This window comes from Monodon monoceros, unplaced genomic scaffold (assembly GCF_005190385.1).
Source record: "Monodon monoceros isolate NGI ecotype Baffin Bay Population unplaced genomic scaffold, NGI_Narwhal_1 Super_Scaffold_4, whole genome shotgun sequence".
Classification (NCBI taxonomy): Eukaryota; Metazoa; Chordata; class Mammalia; order Artiodactyla; family Monodontidae; genus Monodon; species Monodon monoceros.
The window spans coordinates 47035540-47050215 of record NW_021703781.1 but is presented as its reverse complement, the minus strand read 5'-3'; the positions used below and the strand labels follow the sequence as shown (position 1 = coordinate 47050215).

The following is a 14676-nucleotide window of genomic DNA, read 5'->3' as shown; positions in this document are numbered from 1 at the left end:
CAGAAACTTTCTAGTTTACTCAGTTTCTAGATTTCTGTCCTGCTCCTTCGGAAGAGAGATCGTTATGATTAAAGAATGCCATTTTTATGAGAAGGTCTTTCTGAGAAAATGCAACAGCGCAGAAGGTGGTTCTTCCCATGTCCTCTGCTGGAGGGGAAGGAGGGCTCCCAGAGTAACCTTTCACCCGCTGAGGGCATCTTATGCGGGGCTGGCCTCCTGGGGGTTGTTGTGGCCACTCCTGTCATCTGCTTCTTCCCTGCTCTTTCTCTCTACATTGAACAAACATCTTGAAGGTAAATGTCAAGACTAGGAGTTTAATTTGTCACATTGAGTGCAGCTGTGTGTGGAACTGCACTTTGCATTTTAATATCCTGCTTATTCCAGAAAAGTGGCATTTTACAGATTTCCTGTATTATTCATGAATTTCAAGGCTTTGTGGTTTTAAAAATAAAAGTTCAGGTAATAACCGAGAGTAAAGGGAAGTTAGACTCTGTCAGGGTTTCTCACCCTTTCCCCATCCCATCGCTTTTCCATTTTTTAAGCATTTCTTATCTTGTTCCTATGTCATGTACCCTGATGTCAGGAACAGACACACATGGAGTGTTAACTCAGGCATCACAGCTCGCCTCTTTATTAGCTTCAAAGTTCCCAAGAGAATGTGTGTGGGAAGAAAAAAAATCACTGACCTGCATAGAGAAATATGAACAGGTCTCTAGCAGCAGGCAAGTATACCCAGCCTTTTCCTGCGGCTGAGGCGGATGAACCTTTCTTAGCTGAGGCCTACCCTTGGCCACTTGGCATTGACAGAGTGTGAAGGCCCCCAAGGCGGTTATCCTGCTTGTTGGGTGTGTGGGCAAATGCTGAGCTGGTGGTCCTCCAGCTGCTTTTCCAAATTATGTGTTTTTAATGAAAACACAGGTTGGTTCAGGTTGCAGATAAACCTGGGCAGAATGTGCTGAGGAAGTTCCTTCCCAGAAAGGCCTGGAAGGAGCAGGATTTTAGCTGGAAGCCAGGTGGTGTGAAAGCTCCTCACAGAAAGGCCACATCCCCATGGGCACATGAATCTAGGTTGGGAAGCACATTCCAGGGGCAGGTACATTCTCATGTTGGGTTGCTTAGCAGGCCACACGGTGACTGTTTCCTAGCTCTCCTGAGAAGCGCTGCTGAGGGCTGGAGGACTTTGTGGATCTCTGTATTCAGGGCTCAGTCCTTATCATCAGGCATTACAGTGCACTTTGAAGAGCAGTAAGAAATATTGGGGAAAAAACCCCCATGATTTTAAGAGTGCGTAAAGAATAAGGATCAACTATTAAAAAAGTCACAAACAATAAATGCTGGAGAGGGTGTGGAGAAAAGGGAGCCCTCCTACACTGTTGGTGGGAATGTAAATTGGTGCAGCTACTATGGAGAGTTATCCATTCTATATATAATAGTTTGCATCTACTAACCCTAAACTCACAATCCATCCCTCCCCCCCCTCCCCTTGGCAACCACAAGTCTGTCCTTTATATCTGTGAGTCTGTTTCTGTTTAATAGATAAGTTCATTTGTGAAAACACTATGGGGGTTCCCCCAAAAAACCTAAAAATAGAGTTGCCATATGATCCAGCAATCCCACTCCTGGGCATATATCCAGAAAAACAACTATAACTCAAAAAGATACATGCACCCCTATATTCATATAGCAACACTATTTACAATAGCCAAGACATGGAAACAACCTAAATGTCCATCAACAGATGAATGGATAAAGAAGATGTGGTCTATATATACAATGTAATATTACTCAGCCATAAAAAAGAATGAAATAATGTCATTTGCAGCAACACGGATGGACCTAGAGATTATGATAACCAAGTGAAGTAAGTCAGAGAAAGACAAATACCATATGATATCACCTATATGCGGAATCTAAAATATGACACAAATGCACTTATCTATGAAACAGAAACAGACTCACAGACATAGAAAACAAACTTACGGTTACCAAAGGGGAAAGTTGGTGGGGAGGGATAAATTAGGAGTTTGGGCTGAGCAGATACAAACTACTATATATAAAATAGATGAACAACAAGGTCCTACTGTATAACATAGGAAACTATATTCAATATCTTGTAATAACCTATAATTAAAAAAAAATACATAACTGAATCACTTTGCTGTACCCCAGAAACTAACACAACATTGTAAGTCAACTATACTTCAATAAAAACAATAAATTTTAAAAATGCCCAAATTCCAAAATTAATGAAAGGAAAAAATACCTGACCATGTACTAGTGAAATATTAGTGATTCCCTGATATAACATGTATTATTTTTAAAAGTCCTTAAATGATATTAATAAAATACTGTGTATGTTCATTGAAAAACAAAAGGATCAACTATAGTAAATATTATTTAAAATACATCACAAAAATGGAGGCTGGAGGTGGATTGCCGGAAGTTAACACTTTAACCACAGACAAAGTGTTAGGATTTATGGGGGGAAAATATAGGGGTGCCGTTCAGTTATTCAGATAATATTTATTTAGTGGCTACGTACCAGGTAACAAGTCATGTACTATATGGAGGTGTGTGTGTGTATCAGAGAGAGAGAAAAAAGAGAGAGAGAAAGAAACAGACAGACCGATGGGGGACCTTAAATAGGTGAAAAGGAATTTGCATCTAGGATTTAAAAATCCCTTAGACTCTTCTTGGCTTTCACCAAGAAGACAGCATTCAATGCGTATGTCTCTGCCACTTCTTCAGTTCGATTACCTCAATTAGATATTTAGGTCTGTCTGAGTGATCAAACACCTTTGACATTTCTTATACCTCTAAGTGATGTCTATGGGACAAGTAAGTCTTTTGCTACAGTTGTTTGTATGTTTCCTTCCTTCATTCATTCATTCATCCAACCAATATTTAATGCCTGTCAGCCATCGTACCAGGGTTTGGATTTCGTGCTGATCAAGGAAGAACATGGTTGCTATCCTAATGCATCTTACCTTACTGAGGATCCAAACAAATAAGTGTGTAGTCACGGTCCAGGGTAGTTGATGCTGTGATGAGGAGATGCTCTAGGAGCTCAGAGCAGGGCTCTCAGTAACACTGGAGAGTCTGGAGGAAGCTGCATCCAAGCTGGTATGTAGAGAATGAGTAGGACTTAGCCTAGGAAAGACTGTGGAGCATTCCAGGCAGAGTAGCATCCAGTGCGATAGCTGGGAGCGCGAGTGTTCCCCAGAGTGGTCAAGAGCACGAACAGCTGATGCGTGAGCTGGGCAGTAGAATAGAACTATATGCACTTGTGCTAATGATGCTGAGCCACACAACCAGCTATTACAGATTCTGAATTGAGGCTTTATCCTGACTGATCATCTTGGAGAGTGGGTTAGTTCCACAGAGGACCAAGTAGAAGAGTGGTCAGATCAGCACACATTAATTCCCATTCCTTCAACAAACCTCTTGGCTTCCTTACACTTTACCGATATTGGCCCAGTTGTGCTCACTACTCCATTTGTGAGAATTCTGGGTATTTTTTTAAACTATGTATTAATAGAATTCATTCTTTTAGCTGCTGTTTATTGAAGACAACCTATGTGCCAGGAACTGTACCAAGGATTTTACAGATGTTCTTATTTAAACCCTGTGGTGTGATGTGGTCCTGTAAGGGAGGAGCTGTTATCCCTGTTGTTCAGATGAGGACCAGAGGCTCATAGAGCTGTAGAGCAGGGATTCAAACCCAGGTTGTTTATCTCAGAGGCTGGGCTTGGAATCCCAATGCTTGAGCGTCAAAGAAAGAACAACGTGGAGGTATTTAGTATGTTTCGCGGCGGGCTATTAATGGATCTTTTCAGAGTCCTTTGTGATTAATTTTAAGGTAATGAAAGCGTTATAGGATGTAGATGGTTATATCCCCTGAGGTGGTTGGCAACATAATTAGATTTGTGTGTGGTGTATTTTATGACAGATAATGTACAAAATGGCATACTATTCCACATCATCTCTACAATAGGACTTGTCTTAGTGAGAATGTAATTAATCCCCATCTTTCTGTGTGTAATTTTGTTGTACGTGTCACGAACTAAATTTTCTAGAACTCTTGCTTGAAGTCACATGATAAAAATAATAATTATACAGTAACCTTTCTCCTCTGGGCAGACCTGGTTGGAAAAATCCATGGTGAAGAGCCAGAGCTTAATGGAAAATGAGAGGAGATAATAAGAGACAACCCAGGCTCTTAGGAGTTTGAGGGGGCGCCACAGTATAGCAGGAACATCATGATTACTGAAGCAGATGACGAGGAGAGGCAAACAAACCATTCAAATAATGGGGTGAACAAAATACTGAGTAAATTTTAGCATCAGATTAAAATCCAGGCTATTTCTGGTAGTATTATGGATGGACTAGTTATTCTGTAAAGCCTATCTAATGCAAAACCCTAGAATGCCAGATAAAATTGAAAGGAATATATGTCATTTAAATTTCATGGCTGATCTGGCAAGAAAGTGAGAGGAATCCTTATAAGCCTGAAATGGAGAGAAAGCAAGCAGTCAGAGGGGGAAAACCAGCATGGAAGCTGGTGGCCTCCCTTGGGAGAGCTGCTGATTTTTGGCGACCTAGAACCTTGACTGCAAAGACTGCAATCTGTAGGCAAGAGATAAACCCTGGGTTTTTACAAAACGGGGAATGAGATTGAAGCTGCCACTCGAATTCAGGACCCTTGCAAGGATGCCCTGTGGGTGTGGGGACTTGCAGGGAGTTAGCAGGGAAATTTGCTTTTCTTAACCCTGGCACCGTATGGTGCAAAATCTCTCTTAAGGATTTGTAACCAGAAGCAGGCACTGATGAGGTTTAGGTTCAAGTTCATAGTACTCCTGAGGTGTAAGGAAGACAAACCAAAAACCCCAAACTAGAATTTGGTATAAAGGGATTATGGATTGACAATGCTGCCCGGCCTGGCAGAAATGGATGCAAATGGTCTCTGGAGAAACACACGTTCATTATAGGCCTCAGAGGGTCCCTGCAGTTAAAGTCCCAGTAAGCCCAGGCTCACAATCACCACATCATAAAACTCCTCAGGAAACCAGGCACTGCTAGCGGACACTACTCACAGCCCAGTTGGGTCTGTAGACTTCAGATGTAATTATAAAATACTGAACCTCAGATACCCATGTTTACTGTTTTTAAAGAAGTAAAAGATGGAATCGAAAGTATGAGCAAGGAACAAAAACAATCAAAAATGACCGGGCAGATTTGTGGGAAGAGGAAATAAAAGGCCCCAGGATGAGTGTTCGAAAATTGTCCGAGCCTCAGATGAGCTCTTGGGAGCCTCAAGAACATGGAAAGGGGCAAGGGTTTGCCTTGTTTTGGAGGATCCTGGCTGAGTCTACTTGGCCATTCCAGGGCACTGTCATAGCTTTCTCAGAGTGCCTTTCCTCTGGAAGGATCCAGGCATCTCATTCCTTGATATCTAAGGAAAGGTAATGGGGCATGATTCTAGGGAGTTAATTACTTTAGGAAGTCAGTAATTCTAAAGACTTTTGGAGAGGTCTGTATTGACCATATAGTACTCTTCTGATGTCTTCTGGATTTTCTGTGGAATATGAGCTCAGTTTTCTCATTGTTTCCATAGGAGAATGTCTTAAACTCTTCTTCTCTTTGAAAGATATATTTAAAAGCAAAACTCCAAAAAATTGTGGCTCATTGGTTTGGCTTAAATTCCTTATTCTCACTATTCAGCTTTAAAATAAAGGAGACATAATAGAGACTTGTCCGATATATACAGTGAAGAGAAAAAAGCAGGTTGTAGAATTTGTAGGGTATGATCTCATTTATGTGAAAAGATTACATATCAACACGTCTGAATGCAGTATGTGCAGAGACTTTCGAGAAGAATACGCCGTTATAGCGATATCTTCTGAGAGTAGTATTGGGAATCTAGGGCAGAAATGGGCAAGGAGACTTTCACTTTTGAATTCATACCTTTTCATATTATTCAAAATTTTTGCTATGGGTCTCGTATTACTTTCTAATATAAAAACTGAAAAGGTTTCAGAATTTAAAATTTCAAGTCCTATATGTCATAGATGTAAATATTTATTCCTTGTAAGGGAGTTTTGATTGTCCTTGTTTTCTTCTTCAAGAGTACCAGTGGTACTCTTAGGAGAGAGGGAGAAACTTAAGACATACGGAATCCTACAATGTTTTAGGCACTGGGCTATGTCTGTCTCTCGCTGGGACAAACAACTACAGCACCACCTAAAAAACTAACAAAAAATCAGATAACTTCCCATAATTCCATTGGATTTTACTTCTTAGATTTACAAATGTAGGGAGCTTGATTTTGTCAGTCTTAGTGATGATTGACCTTCACACTGGACATGAGTCTGTTCCATTTCCCTGTGGCATTGTGTCTCTCACTATTCCTTCGTACCCCCTGAGCTGCTCTGTTTATTCACTTAACCCTTTGTCACACATTGATGAATCCCCTACTATGTGCCCCTTCTATACCATGTACTGAATTCCATACTTGAATTTTTAAAAGACAAGTAAAATCCCTTTGGAAGCATGCAATTTTGTGAGTGAGACAAATAATAACATGCTGTGACAAGTATAATGATATCAGCACAGTTCTCACTTAGCCTGGGTACCGGGCTGGAGGGTGAGGAATAAGTGATGGGAACGGAAGTTAACCAAAGTCCACTCTGAGGACCTAGAGTGTGGAGGTAGAAGAGAACATGGACTGTGTGGCAGGGATTAGCCTTGCTCACCAGTGTTTCCATCGTCCTCCTTTTGGACACGTAACGGATTGACTTCCTGGCCCACTGTGGTTAGTTAAGGCTACATAATATGCCATAGCCAGTGGAATGTGGGTGGAAGTGACAAGCATTCCTTCTGGGTGGGAGCGCTCATCTGTGGGTGTGGGGCTCCAGAGCACACTTCCCCTGCCACGGGGATGGTGGAAGCATGCCTTGACACAGAGATGCACCACTTAGCCACCACTAAGGTGGAGAGCTGGACTACCGTGTTGCCTGGACTCACAGAAGATGTGACATGAGTGAAAAATAAACAACTGTTGTGATCTTAGAGTTGCTTTTGCTCAGAACATAACCCAGCTTCTTTCAACCAACACAGTATGTGAGAAACAAAAAGCAGGTGTAGGGCAGGAGTAGCCCGCGGTGAGGTTGGAGCAGAAGGCAGGGGTCAGATCACAGCGGGCCTTGGCTGTCGCTTGCTATTTCCTAGCTGGGATGTAACACTGGCCGCTTTCCAAAGTCACATCCGATTTTACTTCTTAGCAGACTCAGAAACGTAGAGAGTTTCGTTTTGTCATTTCTGATGATGTTAGTCCCTCTTCCCCTGTCATTTGTAACCCTCTTCTGTTCCAGCATTCTCTGCTCCAAAGGGGAAGAAAGAGGAAGAGAGCTTGCTGGAATTCTGGGTTTTTAAATTATTATTATTATTATTATTTACCGTTTTGGCTGTCTTGGTTCTTCGTTGCTGTGTGCGGGCTTCTCATTGCAGTGGCTTCTCTTGTTGCAGGGAACAGGCTCTAGGCACGCAATCTTCAGTAGTTGAAGTACGCGGGCTCAGTAGTTGCGGCATGCAGGCCCTAGAGCATGCGGGGTTTAGTAGTTGTGGCTCGTGGGCTCTAGAGCACAGGCTAAATAATTGCGGTGCACGGGCTTAGTTGCTCCACAGGAACTTCCCGGACCAGGGGTCGAACCCATGTCCCCTGCATTGGCAGGTGGGTTCTTAACCACTGCACCTCCAGGGAAGTCCCTGGAATTCTTTTTATGAATCTTCAGGGGGCACACACGTTTCCCCAGGGACCATGCTTGGGGGCTGTGCAAGACAACAGCGCCATCAAGTGGCCTGTGTAAAATCCTCCCTCCCACTGGCACTTCACCAGTGTTCCCAGCCAGGATCCGGGTGGCAGTTCTCCCACTTCCAAGTAGAAATTTAGGGGTGCCTGATCTCCTCTCTGACAGGTGGGACAACACCAGCTGTGGGTCACCCAGGAGCAAGGCAAAGGTCAGGTTGCCTGGGGCTGGAGGGAGAGTGTTCTGAAGTCTGGAGGGATATTGCAGTCAAAGCTGAAAAATCAGGTTCAGAGTTGAGCCATATTTGGACGGTGGAAGAAACAGGAGAGCCCTGTGTGAGAGGCGGTGGGTGCGGGCAAGTGGGAAGTGGCCTGGATTAGTTATAGAGGTAGAAGGTGAATATCTAGCGTATGTTTCTGTGGGGGACCCCAGTTCGTTTAAAGGGGTCATGTTTGAGCATCCGGAGCCGTGAGACTTGTCTTTCATTTTAATATTACAGTCTCTGTTTTTGGGATAGTCAGGAGCCTCAGCATGTCCAGTGGTCTAGCCTGCTGGCTGACACGGCTGGCGTAGAAAGAGTCATGCCATTGTCCACATCCTTTGGGATCCATGGTTCAGCTAGTTAGAATCAACTTCAGGGGAATCAGAGGAGGAAAGAACAAGTAGGAATTGTACACTTGGGAGTGTCTGTCCATGGAGGACTTTCCAACATCAAGTGAGGAGGAATTGATGAAGAGGCATGTGTGGATGTGAGGTGGCATTGTTACTTGTCGATACAAATTGTGTCCTCTCATTACTGATCCTATTTGCTTCTCACTTCCTGTTCAGCTGCCACAAAACATAGGGGATTCAGGAGCCAACTCCCTGTTTCCCACAGTGGGAATTCCTTGTGTGGAACTGCCGGTTGTCTTTTCCAATACATTCTACCATTTTTCTTTATTAACAAGACGCTGGTTGGTTTGGTTGGCAATGCTTCCACTTGAACTACTATCCTCCCAGCCTCTCTTGGCACTAGAGCGGTCATTTTACACAGTCCTGGCCAAGGAGACTGAGATAGAAGTTCTTGGGGGCAGCTCCTGGAGAAGGGCTTACAACTGGACAGTCTTGGTTGGCTTAATCTTTTGCCTTTTGGCCTTTCTCCTGTCTTTTTGCCTGGAATGTGGAAGTTATGCCTCTCTTTGTAGGAGCTATCTTAAGGTCACAAAATAAGTCTGTTAAGAATGGGAATTTAGGATAGGTCCCTGATGGCATTGCAGAGTCACCATACCTGTTTGGGACCCCTGACCTCCATGGGAAAACAAACCCCACTTTGGAGAGGTTATTATGTTCAGCCCAAAGCAATCCTAACTGGTACACTCTCACTTACTCTATAAAATAATAGTTATTCTCATTTGCCATGCTGTAGGGAATTCTGGCCAGACCTCAGCTAAACTAAGACCTCAAGTAATTGGATTTTCTTTATATCTCTGTACAAGAATGGCTGTTATTCAGAATAATAACACCGAAGCTGCACAACTTCTAGAATCATCAAATAAAATTATGTTATAGTAAGTAGACTATACTTATTTAAGTGGAAGTCTGCCTAATATATTTTAGAAAGATTTTTCACAATTAGGAACAAACATTAACTTCAGAATTCAATTAACAAAACCATCTTATTCCCTAAGTATTCTGGTTAATCAGCATTTTTATACCTGATAATTTTATTTTACTCTGCTTAAATGCTGCTTTTAAAATTAAAAAACGATGTTATGTTCTTTCAACCTATGAGAAGTTCTTTCAACCTATGAGGTGTGAAGTTTATGAAATTACTTACATGACTAAATTAAATTTAGGTCATGAACTTAAAAGAAAGAAAAAATAATTCAGCTTCACATCTTTTTGAAGGTTAATAAAATTTATCCAGTTAATTGCAGGATATAAAGATTGCCAGTATTCTACTTTTTTCAAGTAAATATCCTGAACTAGAGCTAGCCAGCCTACAACTATATGAGTGTGCTTTTTAATTAAAGTATTTGAAACTAAAAAGTTAATCTAAAGAGATAACAGAATGAGACAAGTTCCACCCAACAGATCTGAGTGATACTGGATATTAAAGTTAGCCAGACCTTTTAAAATTAAAATATTTATGAAGTTAAGTCCTCAAATATTAAAGGTATGATATAGCATAAGGGACACATTAGAAGGAATACAGAACGAGTAGAAACTATTGTCCCAAACTTCCAGGTCCAGTATGGTAAGCAGTAACTACATGTGGTCAGTGAGAATTGTGATGTGCTGTATGTGTAAAATATACATTAGATTTCAAAGGCTTTTTTACAAGGAAAAGACTGTACAATATCTCATTAAAATTTTTATATTGGTTATATGTGGAAATTATATTTAGGAAATATGGGTTAAATAAAATATTAAATTCAAGCTCACCTATTTCTTTTTACTTCTTTTTTTTACTAGAAACTTTAAATCTGTGGCTCTCATTATATATTTCTCTTGGCCAGTGCCTGTCTACAATAAGGAATTGAAACAGACTCTCAGAGACATAGGATAAAGCTTGTGAATAGACAGCATTGTTCTTATAAATGAGGAAAAAATGACATTAAAAAGCTGTCAGAAATTCTTGAAAGAAGTCTGCTTACTAGAATTTTGTGTCCATAGAGTCTCTCCTGCATAGAGCAGCCCGAGTGAATGTCGCAAAATATAAGTCAGGCCCCGTCTCCCCTGCTCAGCCCTCCAAGGGCTTCTCATCTCATTGAGAATAAAACCGAAGGCCTCATAAGGGCCTGCCAGGCCCCACAAGGTCTGGCTCCTGGCCAGATGTGTCACTTACATCTCCCTTTCTTGCTCATCCGATGATGCTGGCCACTCTGGCCCCTCAGCTAGCTTTTGGACATGGCCGCGTGCTGCTCTCAGGGCCTCTGCATATAGGATTCACTTTCTCTGGATCCTCCTGTGACTCACTCTCACCTGTCTCAGGACTCTGCTCAGATAGGCCTGTCCTCACCTCATCACCTGTCCTTGCCCACTGCATTGTCCTCGCTCTCAGTCCCTTTTTAATTCATCTACCTGGCACCTAACACTGCCTGGAAAAGCCATATCCCATTGTTTCCTTGCCTTTATCACCACCGTATCTCCATTGCCTAGAACAGTAGTGGGAAGCAGGTAGGTTCTCAATAAGTACTTGTCAGGCAAATGAATGAATGAAAACACTTTAAGAGAAGCAACCAAAAAAGACGGAAAAAAAGTTTGTAAGGAAATACACCACAGTGTTAATCAGATCTGTTTCTGGGGTGATGAGAGTATGATTGATTTTAACTTTTTTGCTACCTCCCCAAGTATGTCCCCTCTTCTTCCTTGTTAAAAGAACCTTATTTTGGGGCTTTCCTGGTGGCGCAGTGGTTGGGGGGTCCGCCTGCCGACGCGGGGGGCGCGGGTTCGTGCCCCGGTCCGGGGGGATCCCGCGTGCCGCGGAGCGGCTGGGCCTGTGGGCCATGGCCGCTGGGCCTGCGCGTCTGGAGCCTGTGCTCCGCGACGGGAGGGGCCGTGGCGGTGGGAGGCCCACGTACCAGAAAAAAAAAAAAAAAAAAAAAGAACCTTATTTTGTTCAGGTGCCCCCTCTTCTACACGTGGTCATGTTTTTCACTCAACCACTCATGGTTGTCTCGTGTTTCTATCTGTGATTGGTTTAGGGATAAATATGTGATGTCATTCACAGCTGGAGAGCTTTGAGCAGAAGGCTGTGGAGAAGGCCATCTGGGAGGGTTTTACTGCTTAAAAAGAGATGCTCATGAAGAAACGGTATGTCAGAGTCCCACTGGGTTTGGTTTGTGTGTGATGCTTGGAATGGCGGTTGCCATATCCTGTCCATGGAGCTGCCGGTCCCAGCACTGAGGATGTCAGAGTGAAAAGATGGAAGGAAACCCAGTCCTGCATGATGTTCTTGGGCTGGCAAATTAAGTACCTCAGAGCCAGCCAACTTTGTGACTTCATGTTTGGGGAGATAATAATTCATTCTCAGTGTTTAGGCCATCTTGAGCTGGTTTTTCTGAAAAAAATTTTTTTTCCTAGCCAGATGTATCTAACTGATCCTCTGTTATAACAAAATTCAAGTGAAGCAGCCTCCAAATTATAAACCTGTCAGACAAAAGTGCAGAAGTCATAATAAGAAATACGGTTGTAGAATCTCCCTAAGGAATAGGCTACAGTAGGGACACAATTAGCACAAAATGAGCACTCAGTACTTGAGAGAAGAACAACTCCGACAAAGAAGAAACACCTTGAATTACCAATATAATTATATAAGCTTGAATCATAAATCTAACACACAAATGTGAAAAAATGATTCTGCTTTTCACATAATCTGTGCTGGTTCAGGCACCTTTGGAGTCCTGAGTTCAAGTCTGTAGTCATGCTGTAAGATCACTGACAAATTCTACTGAAAAGAAGGATGATTTGTTTTCAGTAGAACTACTATTTTTGTCTGGGAAACTATCCCTACCCCTATTCTTACTCCATGTGTTTTGGTGAAGTGGATGCCCCATTCCGGGGTGTTGGGTGTTTTTCCTGGCCTGCATGATTTGTTCAGGGATGGATGTGTGAACTGATCAGAGCCAACAAAACACAGTAAGACATTTTCTGGCTGTGCTGGGGAAAAGCATACACTTTTGAATCAGATTGAACCTTGCAAAATATAACTCTGGAGCTGCTGGACACCATATTGCCATTCGCTGAGCTTGAGGGTTAAGCCACGTTGATGGGAATAGAGATGAGAATTGGAGAGAACCCAGATTCTGGTGACATCATTTTGGGCCCCTGGATTGAGACGTGCCTGAAGTGTAACCTGAACTTTTTTTGTCTGTGAACGCTTACACTTGCCTTCTTGCTTAATCTTGTCTGAGTGTGGAGTTCTGTCATTTCCAATGGAAAGGACCTAACTGAACAAAAGATGTGAAAAGATCCCCAATGGCTGCAGTCATTTGAATAGTTGTCATATGGAAAAGATTAAGAATTAGTCTCAGTCGCTCTAAAAGAATAACAGCCATGGAAGGGAATCCATCAAAAGGTACAGTTGTCCTGGACTTAGCGTAGAACTTTTTAAACATTTGTGACCATCCAACAGTGTAGCTGTTTGCTTCAAGCAGCTGTGACTTCTCTGTCAGTGTATGAATTTAACTAAAAGCTCGTCATGCTCTAAGTGGGAATTTCCATATTGAGTTAGAGTCAGGACTTCTAAGCTCTTTCCAGCTAGATATTCGATGATTCTCCAATATAAATGGGAAACAGGGATTATACTAGACCAGGTATATGGATGCGCTTTGTAACTGATTCAGTAGAGAAGTGTGTATTGGTCAAGGGGAGGCTCTGGAGAAAAACCCATGTTTGAAACCCAGTTTTGAGCTTTATTAACTATGTGACATTGGGAGAGTAAGTTAACCTCTCTGAGCCTCAAATTCCCCATTTGTAAAATGGGGATAATACCTACCATTTAGGGTTGTAAGGACTGAATCCAATGCTGTGTATAAGCATTTATCACAGAGCCTGGCATGCTGTATGCTCAGTAGATATGAGTCGGTATTATTCAAATGCTATGAAAACATGAGGCAGAATTAGTTTTGCTCTTCTTGTTCTTTTAGCATAATCATTCTGGGGATAAAAGGAAAAAATAAGCCATATTTCATTAAACTTACACAATGGAGGGTGGGTTTATGGGTAGACAAAAAGAACACAATTTTTTTCCCCCATACATGTAGAAAGTAAGTTTATCGGCTATGATTTTTAATTCTGGAAGGTTTTTACTTTAGTGTAAAGACACATGTCGTGAAACAGGACTAAGGGAAAGAAGAGAATAGAAATAGCCTCTGCACTAAAGTTGTAGTGGTTTTTTTTTGTTTTTTTGGTCATTGAATTTTTAATTCTGTTTCTTTTTCAATAAACTCGTCCCATCTGATGACTTTCCTAGAAAGGGTGAGTATTACCTGGACAAAGCACTTACATAGGCCAACATGAAAATTACAAAAGGAAAAAGGATAAAGAGATTGCAACATTTGATTGAAAAATATTAATAAAAGTCTTATTCCTTTGAAGTAGTTCCCCTCTCTCCTTGGGGGGATAAATGTCCCTTTCATATGCCAGATAACCTTTAAATTAAAGTTGTAGTGGTTTTTTAGTGATTAGTGTGCCAAAGGAGGAAGGAAGAGGAGGGGAACGTCTCTCTCTTACTGATGTACGTCGTGTATCCTAGGAGAGGAAGACAGCTAAGCTATTAGACTCTGTGATGGCTCATATAGACTACTAATACTGAATATTATTTCAAACTGATAAGTAGTGCCATTTTGTGGGGAAATAATTTTAAAAAATGCAAGAATAAAGGATTAAAATGAAAGACAAGAATAAGTAACCAAATACCTGATGCCTATTTGCTGTTTTAAAGTATTATGTAGGTAAGAATAAAATTGTGCTGCTATGATGTGGAGGTTTTGTTTTTAGGAATTTGTCTTAATATCCTCTGAACTTAGGAGGTTATTGAATTATTTGATGGGAATTTTGTCATCAGTTTTCAATTGAGATGCCTTCCCAAATATTATTTTTAAAGATATACTGATTTATGGCTCTTCCCAAGAGGTTTTTCTTAATTCTTTCTTGTATGTTTTAATTTACTTTGAAAATTATTGGTCTTTCTATATGATATTTTCTTCCTCTTTTCGTTTCTTTCCTCTTTTAATTTCTTTCTCATCTCACGGTCCACAAAAGGGATTTTCAATTTTACTCATTTTGTTCAAAGCACTGACTCTTGGCATTTGGTGTTTTGCCAACTGGTTCTGATGTTACTGTTGTATTTTTGCTTTGGTTTTTAGAACCTAATTTTTAAAATTCC

General features: G+C 41.5%; 1 protein-coding gene across 3 annotated transcripts in view; it reads left to right on the top strand.

Annotated features, from left to right (window-relative positions):
• HTR7 (5-hydroxytryptamine receptor 7) overlaps positions 1–14676 on the top strand; it is a 92721-nt gene that overhangs the window by 51463 nt on the left and 26582 nt on the right. The gene's annotated exons all lie outside the window — the stretch shown is intronic.